This window comes from Tympanuchus pallidicinctus, unplaced genomic scaffold, assembly GCF_026119805.1.
Source record: "Tympanuchus pallidicinctus isolate F22 unplaced genomic scaffold, pur_lepc_1.0 scaffold1, whole genome shotgun sequence".
Taxonomy (NCBI): domain Eukaryota; kingdom Metazoa; phylum Chordata; class Aves; order Galliformes; family Phasianidae; genus Tympanuchus; species Tympanuchus pallidicinctus.
This window is the reverse complement of record NW_026294618.1, coordinates 39,459,407-39,478,602: the sequence shown is the minus strand read 5'-3', so window position 1 is coordinate 39,478,602 and position 19,196 is coordinate 39,459,407. Positions and strand designations below refer to the sequence as shown.

General features: G+C 35.7%; 1 long non-coding RNA gene across 1 annotated transcript; it reads left to right on the top strand.

Moving 5' to 3' along the window:
* Positions 1 to 13,003: 13,003 nt before the first annotated feature.
* LOC128084126 (uncharacterized) lies at positions 13,004 to 17,255 on the top strand. Its single transcript, XR_008208361.1, has 3 exons — positions 13,004 to 13,096; positions 14,737 to 14,794; positions 16,600 to 17,255. It is a non-coding gene; the product is annotated as an uncharacterized LOC128084126 (long non-coding RNA).
* Positions 17,256 to 19,196: the final 1,941 nt, after the last annotated feature.

Here is a 19,196-nt window from a genome sequence, read left to right as displayed (position 1 = left end):
CACGTTTTTCCCTTCTGTCTGTGATCAGAAAACTGTAAGAGATGAAAGGGCTTGTGACTTGAATGCTTCCTTTCTGTATTTTATTGAACCCTGGGAATAGTTCTGTATTCTTCTTCATTCATTCATTTTTCTTCTATCGGCATAAATAAAACTGATCGGGGGGGAGAGGGGGAAGTCAGTTGTCTTCTAAAACTATGGATCTTATTTATTTATTTAGCATAAATTTAACAATAGTCACAGGGAGAAGATCTATTTTCATAGAAGCATTGAGTTGATTTTTTTTTTTTAATGTAAGATGCTTGGTATTCTTGAAAGTATGATATCATCTATAAGGATATGACTATCACACTGATCACAGTGCGCATAGCTATATTGCTTGAATTTTTTAATTCTTCCCTTCTGTTTTCAGATTTTATGTATTACTGTGGCCAATTAAGTAAATCATCTTGAAGAACATGTACTGACTGTATGTATTAGTGTCTGTGTTAAAGTATGATCATTCTATCCTCTTGTAGCTATCAAGAAAAAGTTACAGACTAGAAGGATTGTAATTTAAGTTTCATATTGCTTACTTATAGCTATATGGCAAATACCAAACTGTGATCAGGCAGCTATGAATATGAATCAGATAAATGACTAAATTTACGGAGACCTTATTAAATAAATGACATATATTGTGAATTATGTAAGTGGTTTGGAAATAATTTTTTTCAGTGAGCTAGAATGCTTTCTTCAGAAATATAAAATGCACTGGAATTTAAATCCATTGCACACAACTTTCAAAATATGGCAGAAGTAAGGAACACTAAATGCACAGCACATTTAGAATGAAATAAATTATTTTCCATTTTTCATAATGTATCATTGAATTCCCCCCCTTCCTTCCCCTCCCCCAATCTTTGTGTATGAAGTAAACCAGGAAAAGCAATTGAAACAGTTTTTCTATTGTTTTACTGCTCAAAATGCAAGAACCTCATTTTAATCTCCCCCTTATTCTAAAATTGCTCTGAGATAACACCATGTGTATCTGAGGCTTGCCTGGCCATGTGCTGTCTCCAGCATTGCACTGTGCAAAGGTCTGCATTGGTATTTGTCAGTCATTTCTTGATGATTTATAACTGAGTTGAAGTCTTTCCTCTCCCCCTCCTCCTTTCCCACTACTGCAGGAATTTGTGATGAATAGGATGGAAAATCTACAGCACGTGTATTAGTTAACAGGAGGCTGTGACTACAGTTTAAATCTGAGCAGAAATCAAGTAGCCTCTGAGGAATTAAAGAGGTTTTAATTCATTTAAGCTGACCAGCCCTGGTTCAACTCCTCTACAACTGCAAGTCTTTAGCATCTAGAGTATCTATTCTGCTCTAAGAGCAAGAAAATATACATCTTTTCCTTCTTTACAGCAAAGTGGTTAGCTTCCTTTTTCATCTGCATGTCAAGCCATTCTGAGTGACAGAACTGAGGGCTACATAATTCAGCTGGAGTTTAGAGCAGAAAGTGTCCCTTGAGGAAGCCATGCAATGTTATTATACAGATATTGTGGAAAGAGCCACAATGTAGAGCAAGTCCAGTAACATTTAGACTGATTTAGGTCTCTCGCACTGACAGATTCTGCTTAAGCCAAAGGCATTTTAGTAGAAAGCTGACAGGACATCTTGACTGTGGAGCAGGTGCTTTCAGTGATGTAAAATGTCTTTCTGGTTCCTCAGATATTCAGTTCTAAGAAGCTGGTAGTTTACCTTGTTTCCTTGTAATGGAAATCTGCATGCAGGAAAAGGGAGAAATGCTGTGTTTCTTGGTCTCCATCTCAGCATAAAGAGGAAAAGTTTATGGTATGAAGTCTGGGACACCGTGCTGCTGTAGTGATAGACTCTCTGAGACAATGTTAGGATACTGAAAGAGATGAAGTGTACTCTGGTGAATGTAAAACTAAGCATATGTCTTCATATAAAATCTAATCTAGAACAAAGTTAATACAAATATCACATTAAACCATTTCAGCCTGTTAGTATTCTGGGGTTCTGCATCATTGATGAATGGCTGCTGACTGTTACAATTCACAAGTGTATTTTTTCTTCAGGCTTGGATGTCCTAGTTATATATTACCAAATGCTGTGGGATATTTTATATTCTTTTACTGTTTGCAGGAAGTCCAAAATATATCTTGAATTGGAGGTTTACCAAGTTTCTTGATTATCATACAGTGAGGAAAGGAGCTTTCAAGCTATCTAATCTATCTAACTTGTGTATATAAAGTGGTTCTCAAATTTAGCATTTCTCTTGAACTGGCTGTTAACCAACCTCTGTAAGTATGTCTTTCTGACAAAAGTGAAAGAGGACTTATCTTCATTATGTCCAAGGAGTTTAAATATTATATGCTAAGTACTGAAAAAGCTAAAGCTCTAGAGCCAGAGCAGCTGCTGTTGGTGATGTAATATTAATGCACTTAGGAAATTTCAGAGTACAACTCTACCTCCACATAATATACGTTCACAGCAGTGGAAAAAAATCTGTTCTCAGTGGGAACACATGGGGAAGGCTGTGGCAAACCTTTGCCACCAGTTCTTTACCTACCTCAGGTGTTCAGTCTCCAGCATAAGAAAAGCAATAAAATAACTCATGGGTCGTGGTCACCAAGCAACTTACTAGTTTCTATGAGTTGCTACTAGTTTCAGATATCAGAGAATGTTCTCTTAGAAAATGATACTGTGTACTTAATGCACATTTGTTTCTACTCTTCTTAGAATTTCTATGATGAGACTGACAGGGAGAAGATGAAGAAAATGTAAAGCAAAGCCTTTTGAGCAAAATACTATCCACACATTTTTGTAGCTCTACAAATTTCAATAATAGTGCAATTTCAAGCAGTTGTAATTGGGTATCATTATCCTTGAGAATGCTGCATTTTGTTTCCTCTACCAGAAATATTTTATTATGAGTATCAGGAAGATTATTCAAGTAAATACTTGAACACTTCTTAGTTATTTGGAAGGGGTGACATTCAGAGGGACATCAACAGGCTTGATGAGCCAGGGTGAACCTAATGAGGTTCAGCACAGCAAAGTGCACTTGGGCCAGAGGAATTCCAGGCATCCATACAGATTGGAAGGAGTAGACCTTGAGAGCAGCCCTGCAGAGAAAGACCTGGGATTCTTGATAGATGGAAAGCATAACATGAGCCAGCAGTATGCTCTTGCAGCTTGGAAAGCAAATGGTATCCTGGGCTCTGTCAGAAGAGGGGTGGCCAGCAGGGACAGGGAGGGGATTGTGCCCCTGGGCACTGGAGCACCTCCCCTATGCAGACAGGCTGAGGGAGCTGGGCTTGTTCAGCCTGGAGAAAAGAAGGCTGCAGGGTGACCTCATTGCAGCCTTTCAGTACAGAAAGGGAGCCTACAAACAGGAGGGGAATCAACTCTTTGAAAGGGTTGATAACAGCAAGACAAGGGGAAGTGGCTTTAAGTTGAGGGAGGGAATGTTGGATTTCAGTTGGATGTCAGGGGGAAGTTCTTTACAGAGAGAGTGGTGAGGTGGTGGAACAGGCTGTCCAGAGAGGTTGTGGATGTCCCATCCCTAAAGGTGTTCAAGGCCAGGTTGGATGGGGCCCTGGGCAGCCTGGTCTAGTATTAAATGTGGAGATTGGTGGCCCTGCCTGTGGCAGGGGGTTGGAGATTCATGATCCTTAAGGTCCCTTCCAACCCTGGCCATTCCGTGATTATCTGTTTCCCTTTATTTCATAGATAATAATACATATTACTATGCATTACATGTTTGTACTTTACTTTCAGTAAATATTGACAGAAAAATTACATAATATTGGGATTACATACGTATATATGTGTATAGGTCTGCTACCAAGGGCTTTCTATAAAGCTTTACCTGTGTAAAAATTCATACAATACAAAACAACCTGAAACAAAATTATTAATGTAATATGAAATAAAACAGTTCTTTAAGCTCTTGCTAGGCAAGCAAAATCAAGATTTGTTTTTAAAGCATAATCTGTACAAAAATATATTACCAATTTTGCAGTTGGATGAATGGTATAAAATGTTTAATAGTATAAATTAGTCTTTAAAGGATTTAGCTTTGTTTCTTTTGTCTTGTTGAATGTTACTGCAAGTAATTCGTCAAACACATGGATAGGAATGTCTCTAAAACGGTGACTGTCTATTCCTATCAATACAGTAGATGCTATCCATTGTATTTCTGGAAGTGAACACCATAAGAAAATTCTCAATTGCATATGGGCATTCTGTTGCAAAATAATTGTTAAATTATGTGAATCCAAAGGCAACTATGTGAACATTAGACATACAATAACAACTACTTCATAAGAGAAAGTTTGAAAAGGTCACAATGTTATTGGCACTTCTGTGACTAATAATCACTCTTAGCTGGAGAGAAATTCCATTAGATCAGTGGTAAAAATCATTGTAATAGAAACCATACATTTTCATTTAAATCAGTGTGAACATGATTAGGAGGCTCAAGTCAGTGTTAGTTTATACTTATTTGCATGTCAAATCAGAGCATTATATAATTACTTGCTTATGTTCTTTTGTGTATGTTTGCCTACACAGACAGTAAATTTACTCTGCTTTTCCTGATAAATTCAATCTTGTTGTATTAAGTTCTCTGGATAACAAAAATAGATTAGGTTTCTGTCTATCCCCTCTACAAAAGTAACACAGAAATTCCTAAAAATGTCTTCTTGAAAACCAGGCACTAGAAATTTCTATTAGATCTTTCATGTGATGCTGCTCATTTTTATTACAGTTCCTACTGAAAATTTTTGCTTTTATGGAATTGCTTCTTTTTCATTGGGAAAAAAAAATAAGTAAAATACAGAGTTAGAGCAAGGTGGATGCTGCAAGGTACTTCTGGAGATCTCAAATTCAACCCTGCTGCTCAAAACAAAGGCACCTACAGCAGGTTGCTCAGAGTTGTATCCAGCTTGGTTTTTAAGATTTACAAAGAGGGAGACTCCAGCACCACACTGTGCAGTCCATGTCAGTGCTCAGTCACCCTTATAATGAAAAAATAAGTCTTCATACACATAGATGTGATTTCAGTTTGTCTGTGTTGTCTCTTCTCATTGGGCTACACTGAGAAGAGTCCAGCTCTGCCTTTTCCGTACCTTGTCCTCATCAGGTATGTAAACACATTGTTCAGTTTTAACTTGAGTCTTCTCCATGCCAAATAACTCTAGCTCTCTTGGCCTCTCTGTGTATGATAGATATTCCAGTTCTTTCATTATCTCTGTCGCGCTCCAGTAAATATGCATCTGTCTCACACTAAGGAGCCTAGAAGTTGATCACCAGGTACTCTTTTGCAGAGCTATTTCCCCTTCAGTTGGCTGGCAGTATTTATTGGAACTCTGAGAAAGGAAATGTTTTTATTGACTATTCACAGAATCACTGAATTGTAGGGGTTGGAAGGGACCTCCAGAGATCGAGTCCAACCCCTCTGCCAAAGCAGGTATTCAACCTGCAGCTGACTTGAAAATGTTATTGAGACATATTTTTATCTGCATCAGAACTTGCTATAGTCATAAATAAACTGCTAAGTGCTGTATTAAAATGAAAAGAAATGAAAAGAACTGCTCAAGTAAACAACTTCTGAACATCTATGTGAAATTTAACTATTGTCTTTATATATCTTCTTTTTCACTTGTAGCCTACAAAAGTGATTTGAAGTTGGATTGTAAAACAAAAAAAAAAAAAAAAAATCTGACAACAGTTACACCCTTGAAGTTAAGAGTTAGATTAATATTATCCTTCTTCGTTTGCATCCTAGGCTCCCTGTGGAAAGAGGAAGGCTCTTACTATTACTGAGATATCTGCTTGAAGGTATGCAGTCAAAACTGCAAAGGGGTTAATTTATTTTCTAGGTCAAATAATATTAAATTTTATTTTATCAAATGTAAGTTTATATGTTTTATACTGTTGATATTTGGGTTGAAATAATAAAATTCACATCCTTGAGATGGATGTATTTTTCTATATCTTTCATTAATTGTAGACTAATAACAGGAAAAAAAAAAAACCCAAAAATGTTATTCTGGCCCAATTCAAGGCCAGTCTGATCTGTTGAGACTCCCATAAAAGGCTTCACTAATATATGCAGTATTCAAAGTACCAGTGACAAAAGAACTTGGTTGTACCCAGAGCTCCTCTTATTCATCTCAATTTGTTCATTTTGAACATATTCAGAAAAGACTATTGAAACAAAGAACAAATTTAGGTTTATTAGTGCATAAACAGATGTACATCAAGATCTTTCCCTGCTATTTAGAATAGCAATTTGCTTCTCAAATACTTTGATGCCAGCAGACTAGATACCTAGTCTAAATGAGATGGAAGCGAGAAGTGAGCAGATTAAACTCGTACTCTTTTACATAGGTGTCTTCATTTTATCTATTTTTGTTCCTTTCACTAAATTATTGTTAGGGCTTCTAGCCTGTCTGACTGCAGTTCTTCAAACTCCTGAGGTGAAGAACAAATAATTTACTGAACAGGCACCATGTAACAGGAGTGATGATTACAAAGGCTATGTAGCCTGCTGGCCTGGTATTCCTTATGCTATTTCTCAAAAGCGTGAGCTGAAACCACAATATGAAAGGTGAGATGTTGAGCCATGAACCTATTCTACTTTTTGGCAGAAAAAGATAGTCGTTTTCTGATTTGTTCAAATTAGAAATTGAGGAAAGAGTAAGAATAAGAGATTGCAGAGAAGCAATGGCTTTGTCATAAACTGAGCAAAACTTAAATAGAAAACTGTTCTAGAGAGTAGAAGATTGCAGAACAAAATTGGAAAGGGAAAGTAGAATACAGTTTTCCTAAGAATGGCTAGAAAAGACCATAACATTGACTGAGAGGGAACATAAATATGTTGACTGAATTGATAGTCTCCTTTTGACTTAAACAAGAACTTAGTCCAGACGATGGAGGCACAATAACACTGATTTTAAACCACCTTAAGAACTTTCATTCTTAAAATAGAGAAGATGAGATAAAATACATCTGTTTATGTTCAGTTTCTGTAGGAAAAGTTCCCTGAATCTGGGGGAATATTTTCTGTTTTGCCCCAGGAATGTGATACAGAGCAGTAAGACATCAAGCATAGACAACAGAGGAGAGACTTTCTCATGTGAAAATCATTATATCCAGCAGCAGATATTCACAGAAATCTCCTGCAATAAATTTTTTTGTCCAAAACTTACTGCAGCCAGTGAAAGCTTTTCTTAACCTCTTGCTTAGAAACACCTAGTCCCTTTCTTAATTCATCTCAGTCCTCTTACCAGTAGCGGCCATATATGGTTCACTCTATTTTCCCACTTTTCCTGAAATGTATCAATTATTTTTACCACCTTCATTTACAAAATCATCACCTTGTTCTCACTCAGATCCCTTCTAAAACGGCATTTCTTTTTAAAACACACCAGGAGTAAATTTAAAAGAAAACACTCAAACCCAACATTGCTAGCCTTAACATTTTCAGCTGGGTCTAATCCACTTTGTTTCTGAATCGTAGTAGAGGCAGGGAGTGTCTATATTTGTGGATTTTATTAGGTAAGGATTCTGTTAGTAGTTATTTAGTAAATAATTTAGTAACAATAATGTTAAGAGATGGCTTCTACAGTTGTCCGTCGTCTTTGTTGTATTATATTGGCAGCCTCCTTTTTTTTTTTTTCCCCCAGAAAAGAACGGTCTCCTGTATTTTGTACAAGGTTGTTTTCCCTATTACAAGATGGTTATCCTCTTTTTGCTTCTAGCTGAGCCTTAGCATGGTTTCTCTAATTCAAATCAAATGTGCACACCGCATTTTTCATCACAATTAAAGACTAGCTCCTGATAGAAAAATAGAATTAGAACGAATTAATTGTTGGTTCTAGTTTGATACCAGATACAAAGAATCTGTTTTTAATTAAGTGTCCCTCTGGTGAAAATGCTGTGTTATAAAAACGACAGCTCAGCATGCATATGAATACTGCATTATAACTTCGATGTCATGTTTGCATAGTTTACTGTTTTATAAAATGTATTGCTGTGCTCTGCCCTACTGGAATTGAATTAAATTATGAAACTCAAGCTGGCACAGAAATAATGGACTGAGGGTGTATCCAACATTACATTCTTCCCACTCCTTCTAATAACAAATAAACCGAAATGTCATCTGGTTCCATTTTTTTGGAGGAAGTAGAGTGGTATAGAAAAGTCAGGAGGGGTTCTTTCATACTTTATAATACTCACATTGCAAGATGATGTAAAATTCTGAAATAACTTTTCCTGGCTGGAGGAATACTCAGAGGAAGATGTTTCAAATGTGACAAACAAGATCTCTTTTGATATGATTTTATTTCAAGCAAAAATTACACTGTGGAACTGTCAGTGCAGCTGCACATATAATTCAGGGCAGAAAACGTAGGAAATAAATCTTCACTTCAAAACAGAGATTGAGACCTTAAGATTAGGTTAGCCCCATGATGCTTTTCAGAACTCCTAGATTTTAAGTGGCTATCTCTTAGCTATTTTAAAAGTGGAAGGTTGCCTGCTCATATGCTGTCCTTCCTCATCTCTCCTAGCTAGCATGTCCTGCTTTTCCTACCATCAGCCTCTGCATATGAGATGATACTTGAACTTCTCAACCTAGTTTTGGATTCTTTTTCTGATTTATACAAGGGAAGAAGACCTAATTGAAAATTGATTATTTAATGTGTTACTGTGTGATATTTAACAGCCATTTCTGCAGTATTTAATAGAGAGTAAATATTTCACTTATCTGTCTTGGCTTTTGGAACCCAAATGTTTTAGTGTCTGGAGAATACTGAAATAGAGGTACTCAATATGCCTGAATACTTTCCCATTTTATCATGGAAACAACATTTTTAAATTTCTTGGAAGCATTTATGCTATATTTTAAGATAAATATAAGAAAGGTTGCATGTCAGATTTTAATTGCTTAGAAAAACTGTATGAGTTGTTTGAAATATTTATGTTGCTTGTAAATAAAGCACTGCTCATTAGTCGTGTTGTGATGAACTAAAACGAATTTAATCTATGAAGTGTAGCAAATTTATTCAGAAATAATGTATTAGAAAGCTGTAGTGGAGATTTCTTTCCTTGATTTTTCCAAATTACATGAAGTATGTTTAATTTCTCTTTCACTTTGAGAACAAAACAAAACAAAAAAAATCTGTGAAAGAACCACAGGGAGAATAAATGTTCTTAGAAGTCCCTTAGGAAGCTGTTCCACTGATTTCCATCATCAAGATGAAGGCCTACAGAATTTGGATCACAACCTGTTGATTGTGCTGCAGCCATCTCTGGAAAAATTGGCCATCTTTGTGTAGATTTCTCTTTCAGATTTTCATCTGAGTCTCTGGCTACCATGCATGCTACCGTACTAAACACATTATATCCTATCATAATTTGTACACTGGCATTGAAGAAGAATCTCCAGGAACATTTGAAATATGATACAGAGCAATTCTAGATGGCTAAAATTTGGGGCAAGATGGAGATGGCTGCATTCAATAAAGATATCAGAGATTTTGACTTAAGTGTGTGAAACATCGTAAATGAGTGATACATCATATGCACAGGTCAGGCTTTCACTTGGATGTATAAAATAAAATTGATTTTTTAACAAATTAAATGATCAATCAGCAAGTAAAGAACCCAATAGGAGCAATAACCTGTATCATCAGTTATATAGATATTTTTCCTCTTGAAGGAAGATTCTATCCTTACCTAAATGTAATAGAAGCTTTGCCAGCTGATCAGTTTTCACTCAAGAAGCAATTTCAAATCACCTTCACATTTTATCCAAATGAGCATTCATTTTAAAATAACTGCTCTAGAATTGAGGACATCTGATTCTGAACACTGTAAAATAGACATACTGTTACTGTGCATGTTTGAATTAGTTAACTCACGATCTTACTCCCAGGAATTTTTGCCTTTTTTATCATTGCAAATTCCTATAAATAGGCTTCATAATAATGTTTGAATATTTGTTCAAAATAATAAAGTGAAAAAAACAAAGTATTTAAAGGTTCTCTGTAGCTTGTTCAGAATCTGCAACTTTCATCCATATAGATTCCACTGCATTTAGGACATTATTTATTCTTGTGTTGCACTCTTTATTTTATAACTTTTTATATGAATAGTAAGTTGACTGATGAAAAGGAGGGTTGCTAACCCGTAAATGTAGAAAGAATTTTTCAAGTTCTAAATCCTGCTTGGTCGCAAAGAGAAGCAATAGTTGCTAATGTTAAAAATTAATCAGAGAAGCAGGTCAATATTTCCTTACACGTAGAAAAGAGTAATTAATGAGATAGGAAATGAACCATCTTGTTGAATTCACTGAAAATTAAAGAGGTATGAATCAGTTAGAATGACTGAAGCAAAACTAAAATGATAAAGAGTTTCAGGGTCACCACAGCAGACCGAGCGCTGCCTGCTGCTGTATGAGCCGATTTTCTGTCTTGTAAATTAATCAATTTTACAGATTGAGAGAATATTCATCTCCCATAATTTAACTGTTAAAAGTTAGTTTAAATTCAGGGTAGTCTCCCTAGGAACAGCTAACGGTGAATGAGAGAAAGAAGGCATTCTTTTAAACTGATTGCATTAAGGTAGGCAACATGAATTATTTCTTGAAGTTACATAACTGCCCACAATGGGCATCAGGACTTGGACTTCTAAAATGAGGAATTTTAGATTAGAGATCAATCCCAATCTTTGCTTATTGCTACAAACCAATTGGCGTTTGATTCTGCCAGCTTTGTTTCTCTGTTTTGGCAGGAGGGAAAAAAGAGCCATTTTTATTATTAAAAAATAATATTCAAGAAGTATATTTTCAAAGCACCAGTAGCATTACTCAATTTTAGAGTTACACATTGATTTAGTGTGTATTTTTTGACTGCAATGCTTAGATAACTTTTTAAGGATCGCTTTTTTAAATATACGAGATGGCTTTCTTGGAAACAGTAACATTTTAAGAAAAAAAACAAGCCCACAATAATGAATTAATAATTATGAATTATTATGAATTAATAATTATTAATTAATAATGAACCCACATAAATGAATTAGTTAATTATAAGAAAAAGGTTGAAAAGTTGGCCCTTGATACTTTAAGCTGCAGACAATTAGAAATTATGCTGTTGATTCTCTGGGTGCAGAATATGCTCTGCTGTACATTTTAGATTTTGATGAATTGTAATTGTTTAGTTTTGTGATGGTAACCAAGTTAAGTTTTTACAAATAAATGTAGTAGTTTCCTACATTCGTATTTATTTTAAAAACTAAATGGTGTTCTAATAGTTCTCTTATTCTGCGTTGTTGCTTTTTGGCTCTCTTTATAGATCATTTAAATAAAAATGAATTATACAAGAAGTTACAATAGATTTCTAGTCTAAAAAGTGAGCATTTTTGTTAATTTTATCTCTCTCATTTTATCCTAAGCCATTTGTTTTTCTATTCAAAAGCTAATCTGTTTTAGTTATATGTACTTTGAATTTGGTGCTCCACCAGGCCAGCATGGAACATCATTATGTTCATCAAAATGACAGCAGTCTCGTATTATGGTCAAATCTCTCACATCACTGAGAAGAGAAAGTGCTGATACTTCAGCAAAACATGATAGGAAAACAATTTCTCTATGCGGTTTGAATTATGGTTCCTAACCGTAAAATATAGCAATGAGTTTAATTAAGTTGGAAATCCATATAAATGTATATAAATTTATATACTTATGAATTTGTGTGTATATATATTTAACCGGGAAACAGAAAGGAAACATAATCCTGCTTTATCATCAGATCATCTTTCAAGAGGTAGGTCACCCATCTATCCAGAGATGCTGTGGTCATCTTCCAGCATAGTGAAATCTCCGTACACTGACATTTGAAACCACTGAGTTTGCTCCATGCAGACAGCATGATAAGGACCCATTCACCAGCATATTCAGGTTGAATACTAGGAAATATTTCTTCTCAGAAAGGGTGGTAATGTTTTGGAACTGATGGCTCAGGGAGGTGGTGGAGTCACCGTTCCCGGAGGTGCTCAAGAAACATGCAAATGTAATGCTGAGGATGTAGTTAGTGGGCAGAGTGTGGATAGGTCGATGGTGGGATAGATGGTCTTAGAGGTATTTTTGAACCTTCGTGATTCTATGAAAACCTTCACAAACTGCTGACACTCTGCAAATTTGCAGAATAATTCTGTTTTGTTTGAATAATTCTGTTTTTTCTATAGCAAAAGTGTCACATGTCTATGTGTTATGTTTCAAATTTTTACGGGGACAGAAGTTTTGCAAGAAATGGTGAACAATTTAAGAATATTTTGGATCAGATAGAGGAACAGCAAGATGATTCAGCCAGATTACAATGGCCCAACAACACCTTTATCTAAGACCATACTCTGAAATCAGTGGGAAAGACAATGTTAAGGGAATATGCAGAAATTACAAGTGGAAGAAGAAGAAGGAATATATGTCTCATTCCTTTACTGACTGAGTGGAGCATTGGTTTAGTTGCAAATCCATTAGCAGAAACAAGCACATATCCATTTACTTTCAGTCAAATTTGTTGATTAGCTATTTCCTTTTTTTAAGATGTTGCGTAAGTTTAGATCTTGTTTTAGTTGGAGTGCATTGGTGTGAACACTTGTGTAAAAATTCTCACAAATATAGACTAAGATGGTCAGAGGTAGCTGATGAATACACTGTACATAAACTCATTCACTTAGAAACTGATCCTACTTTTCAATTTTTTTGATGTCTTGATTATGCTTTAATTATCTTCCTACCTATAGATCTCTCTTTTGCCTATCTCCCACCATCCTGCTATTAGGAATTCCTGCCACTGGTGCATCATCTCACAGCAAGATTTGGCAATGAGACAATAAACATTGCAAAAACAATATGATATAATGTGTTTCCAACACTAAGCAAGATGAATACTTGGATTTTTCTTGACTTTTTGGTAACAGTAGCAGCCAGTTATACAAGGGTCCAGGAGGTAATCATGAGACGAGATGCAGGCAAAATAGTGTCAAATGGGAAGAGAGATTTCTGAAGGATAACTTAAAAGTGAGTACATGTACAGGTATTTACTTCAGAAGTTTTTCCTAAAACAAGTTGATTTCTGTTGCCTGCTGCTTTATTGTAAACAATGCAGAATGACACAGTGTGAATCTGTATAATTTGAACTGCCTTTATAAACATGCTGTAATTACTGATAGTAAAATTAGTCCCTAAGGAAAATAAAATCTGTAATAAGCACCTGAACAGATAATCCTAGTTTCTGCAATATATTTTTTAAAGAAAGGGAAAAAAAAAACACCAACCCTGTAATTAAAGGTCTGCTTGTCTGTCTGACTGATGTGAGGTACCACAGGTTTAGTGTACACATCCAAACACTGATCTCTCTTATAACTGAGGAGCTCATCTGCATGTGATTTGCCACAGTAGTTGAGTTGTTCCTGCACTGTTTGCTCAAGGTTCTTGTTACTTTTCTGATAATCTTTCAGAGTACAAAGCAGGCAAGAATAAAATATCTTTGAAGAAAGTGCTGAAGTTATTCTCATAGCAAAAGGCACTGGGCCAGTAACTACAGTCAGTTCTCATTAATTTTAGCTAAATTGAATATTGACTTCAACATTGTTTTTACAATGTCTCATCATTAAGTAATCTGTGAATATTGTTTTGTTTTTGTTTTGTTTTGTTTTCCAGTAGTAAGTTACAGTATGTGGATATAAGCAATGGCTATCTTGGAAGTATCAGTGGGAAGCAACTGCTTTCTTAAAAAAAGAGGGTGTTTCATTAACAAAAGGAGAATTTCTACCCAAAAGATTTAAATATGCTGGATGCTGTTTGTTTATTTGTTTGTTTTCAGTATTTTATTGAAACTAAGCGCACTGAATTTATTTCAGGTACCTTGTCTCACCAGGTTACCATTAAGTTACAGGCATTATGCAACCATCACAGCTATTTTATTCATACCATTGTGGGTTGGTGTACTCTTTCACTAATTAAATACTGATTTGTCAAAGTAACTGTCATTCATTCAAGCCAATATAAGTGCAATTGCCCGTACACTGCTGCCTCCTCAGCCCAGCTGATGCATATTCTGCTAAATGGGAAAACTGCCATCGGATGGACGTTTCCGAATGTGCGGATTCCCAGCCCTAGCGAGGTGCCAGGGAGATTGCATCCATCGCTGGAACACCCTGCTTTGGTGGCTCCACCTCTTCCTTTCGAGGAGAGCTGCCTGCCTGGTTTTGGAGCTCTGGCAAAAAGCCTGAGCTCATTGATTACGGATCACTGTTAATAAAGAGCATTTGTAATGCAGCAGTGGTGATACAATCTCCACACGCCAGTTCATGATGGCCCTTCAGTCTCTACAATTAAGTCGTCCAGCAGGCATGCCCCCTGTTGCAGCTGCTCTGTCAATCTCATTTTGTAGTACAAATGATCTTAGACCCAGTGTTTGACATGGGGTTTTAACACCAAAGAAGGCAATTCTGCAACTTCAAATGAGCCTAATTGGTTGTGCGCTCAGGCGTTCACTCAAGCTGCTTCAGTCCATCAGAGAGAGATTTCCAACTAATTGAACAGCTCAGAAGAAAAAGAACCACGGAAATCACAATGCACTGGGCCGATTGAGAGGGTTTTTTCTTGATAAAAACCTTCAAAATAAGATTTTTTTTTATTTTTTTTTATTTTTTGAGAAATCAGCCACCTGTCAATCTAAAAAGTGGTTTCATCGGTACAGAAATTCCTAATGAGGTATGGCCTAAAAATCAGGGTCTATTAATAGCAAACTCTACAGGTAATTGTACATTTGTGTAGAAAATGTTTATTTTGAATTGGCAATGTATTTTTCTTTAGACTGGAATGCTTTTCTTAAGGCATATAATAATTATGTGGTAATGGACAGACAGAGGAATGCCATTCAAGCCAATCTTAGCACTAAAGTGTGTAAAGTTATTCATGCGTACAAGTGTTGAGACTGGGCTGGGTGAGATTCTGCTCATGTAAGTATTTGCTTTTTTTTTTTTTTTAGCAGAGTTGAATTTAAATTAGAATGTTTGTTCTAGAAAATTATGAAGATATTTTCTCTTCTGAACTGTACCTTTTTTACCTCTTGTTTTCACTCTACTGATTTAAATAACTTCCGTTCCAAGGTCAAATCACAGAGACTTTTGCCCTGATGTTTACATATCGTATGTCTAATAATTCCATATCTATTCCACAAGTGACCCAAACATATAATTTATACAACATTTGTATTCGACATTTGAGGTAGTAGTCACATCTGAACTGATGACAGCTCAGCACCTACTTTTTGAAAAGAAATTACGAAAATAAAACTGACAGAATGATATGCATTTATTTCCTATTTAAATAGGAAGAACCCAAAGATTTTTCCTTCAGTAAATAATACATAACTTTATTTCAATAGGCTTTTTCTGGGAGGAGCTGATTAACTCTTTAATAAAGTGCTTCAACACCTGTTTAATTGTTAAGATAGTAACAATAATCCTCTGGTTCCAACTGCCAAACTGTCTTTGCCACTATTTGGATCTTGGTTGTATAGAGGGTTGAACCCATCTTTAAGTTCCTGTAGAATGTTCTATGCACATAGTCAGGGACAGTGCTTGCCCCTGTAATTTTTAAAGTTGTATGACATATACACATATATGTATGTGAGTGCTTTTATATACCTACACATGCATACAGACATAGCTATATAAATAGAAAATATAAACAAATTGTTCTAGGTTGTGAAAAATTCCTAAAGTTCTGAAGCTTGTGCTTGTACTTGCGTGTATTGCAGCAATGTTTATGCAATTAGACCATAAATTAATGGTATTTTCCAATAAAATAAAGTCTCAAGTGGCTGCAAGGAATGTAGAACTCCATGAAATCTAAGAGCATCCTTGACCAGCTAATTATGCCATCATTTATTGTTTGCCATGTTTAATGCCGAGTAGCAGTGAAGCCCAAAGTACCGAAGTCTCATAAATGCGTGTATGTTAGCATTTCACAGGCATTCATAGAAGTTGACAGCAACACCCCATTTGACTTCAGTAGGTACATAATCAAACGCTCCAGTTTCATGAGCAAAGAATGACTCCTGAGTTGTGCAGTGAAGAATAATATCTGCATGTTCATAATGTGCTTTTTCCAATCACTTGAGGTGTTTCTTGCTCCAGTGTTGAATCATTACTCAGAATTTTAAAATTCAAGCATATGTAAGAGGATATAAACATAACATGGTTACTTAGATAAAATATCCTTTTATTTCAGGAATATTTCCTAAATTAAATTAAAACATCATTATGTTTATCTCTCTGAGGAAGTAGTTCAGTGTAAACTATACCTCAAGAATATTTTTGTAAAATCTGAAGACTTGTACTGTACATATGATATCAAATGCACTTGTAATCCTATAGTAAAGACAGTAATTGCCAAGTGCTTTGTAGGTCCCCTAACAGTGGGATGGAGTTGTAGCTACAGGGATCGCTGTTGCTGAACTCAGCAAACAAACTGTCCATGTGATTCCAGATGTTTCTGTTTCTTTGGGGCAGGGGACCTCCCAGGATCAGAATGCCAGCATGTCTGAGGCAGAGAAGCCACCCTTTGACACTGGAAACTCAGTGGTCCTAACCCTAAAGCTCTGCAAGAAATTGAGTTGGATCCTCAGGAGCAGAGGGGCTAAACAGATCCATGTTGTCAGCTTCCTTAGCCAATTGCATCTGCCAAAAATCTCATGTTTGATTTGCACACACACAGTATATTTCCAAACTAAAAAAAGTAAAAAGAACTGAAAATCGTATGCAGAAAAACAGCTGTACTCATTTGTGCTGTTAACCAGCTGAGTCAGCCCCTGAATCGAGCCCTAATTAATTTGTGCACACGGTGTAGCCAACAAAGAGTGACAACAGACAGAAGAATGGACTGTGTTGAGGGGGCTTAGTCTCTAACAGAAAAGATGCCTGAGAAAGGGAGCTTGATGACAGCTAATTGCTGCCCAAAGGACCAAAATAATGGGCAGCCTGGGAGAGACAGAAAAAAGAAGGGGTTGGTGGAAGTAGTCATCAGGTGTTTGCAGTGATTAAGTTCATTGTCCACACTGTTTACTTTGGTGTTCAGCATTAATGTCCATTTGGAACTGGCACAGTAAGGAGCCTTGTTAAAATAATAAGATCTTAGTGTGCGATGTACTGATGGAGTCAGAACTCCACGCAAGTGCCCTTGTCACAGTGGATATTCAGTCTGAATGGCATGTAGGGTTCATGCGCTGGGAGCCTTGGAAAGAGCTGAATAGCCTGATGTTTTCACACCGCAGCTCTTGCAGACACTCAACATCTGCACTTAATACAACTTCCTCTAATGGCAACTGTTTAAGTGAGTGATGGCTGAGATTTTTTGCCCTTAAAGATTTGTTCAGTCTGTTAACATCCTGATTTTTTTTAATCGTGAATATATGGCAGAGTGCTACCAAACCACTAGTAGCTTAAACATTTTTCTGCACTATTTTCAAGTGCCTTTCTAGAGGTAGAAGATAAATATAGTTCTGTGGTTGCACCTAAAATTGTGAGGGTGAATGTTTAATATTTGATAAACATCTAGCTTATTATCCTAACCTTATGATTTCTTATACAAATGTGTTATTATTTGTTAAAAAAAAAACTTGCAACACTACTACTCTAGTCTGAGTGCATTGCCAGCAATAAGTGACACTGAAATTCAAGCATTGAAAACAGATGGACTGCGAAATCTGAACTCTGGTCTCATAACTGTATTTAATATTTTGCTTTGCACGTCTACTACAGACATATACTGTCAGAAAATTGCAGAACAGTGCCATTCTAGAAGAACAAGCAGCATTTCCAAACAAAATATATCTCTGTGATTAGAATGCAGAAAGAGTCATGAGAATGCCATACATAATGTATACATAGACACTGAACAATCCATGGAAACATGTTTATCCATATATAGACATATGAGTGATTTATTAACAATAAATGTCAGCAGTGGTTGATAATAGATGACGTAAGCTATCAGATATTTAAAATTTAATCCTTAAAAAAGAATAGCAAAAAAAAGAAAATCCTGTTGTTCATAGAGTTCCAGTAAGAAATAAGAGTGTAGACGAGTATGAAATAATGGTGCAAGGACTACCATCAACTAGCAAGAATGTTAATTCAAATCTAGCATAGTAAGACAATTTAAATCTACAGGATTGGAGAACTTATATCCACCATTTATAGAAGAAAACCAATGAATTTTCTCACTCATTTTTTCTTGATTTGAAAAAAAACATAGGTATAATGTCCTGACATTTTAAAAAAAAAAAGATAGTGTATTTTGTGTAATCAAGATGGCTAATCTTCTGAAGAAAGCCGTGGAAAATCTCATAACAGGCATAGGCAAATAACAAATTAAAACATGCTCACATAATCAATGCCAGACGATTAAGTTAGCTGTACTAACAAAAACAACATAAGGGCACAGTACTGTGTTGTATTATGGTTAAAAATAGTTTAATAAAAAATATTACAACGCCTGTATTGAAGAAATTAAACTGATCTTCAAACTCTAATTCCGAAAGGGAAACCTACACCCAAAGGTGGCAAAAAGTCTAGTTAGATTCTGCCAGTGACCTGTACCAATTTTCTGTTGTGGCCTAGATAATGAAATCATTGCTCATGAAATCATAATGATAATAATAATAATAATAATGACAATAAAACTCTGAGGAAAAGTTTGCCTGATAATTAATGTTCTAAGATTTCAGAATTTGCCTTCATTTCAAATAGGGAAGAAAAATTATAAATCTATATATTCTGTAATGAAGAAAAAATGTATCTGTATTTGACTATATTTACTTTAATTTTGCAGCATTAGACTTTTTTAACACCCAAACACCCTCCCACAAAAGTAAGTAAATTTAGAACAAGCAAGTAAAAAGTAATCGGAAAAGCATGTTCTGTGCTCTTGAGCTGTAAATCCCTGCATTGCCTTATAATTTTTCTTCCTGAGTTACATTCAAGAAAAATCCGTGTGATTTTGATTCCATCATTTTTACTCCATTTAGTACTGATAACATTGGAATACAAATTAGATCATGCACACCATATATGAGGCACTGATCTTGAATTAGATGACATGGAAGCCA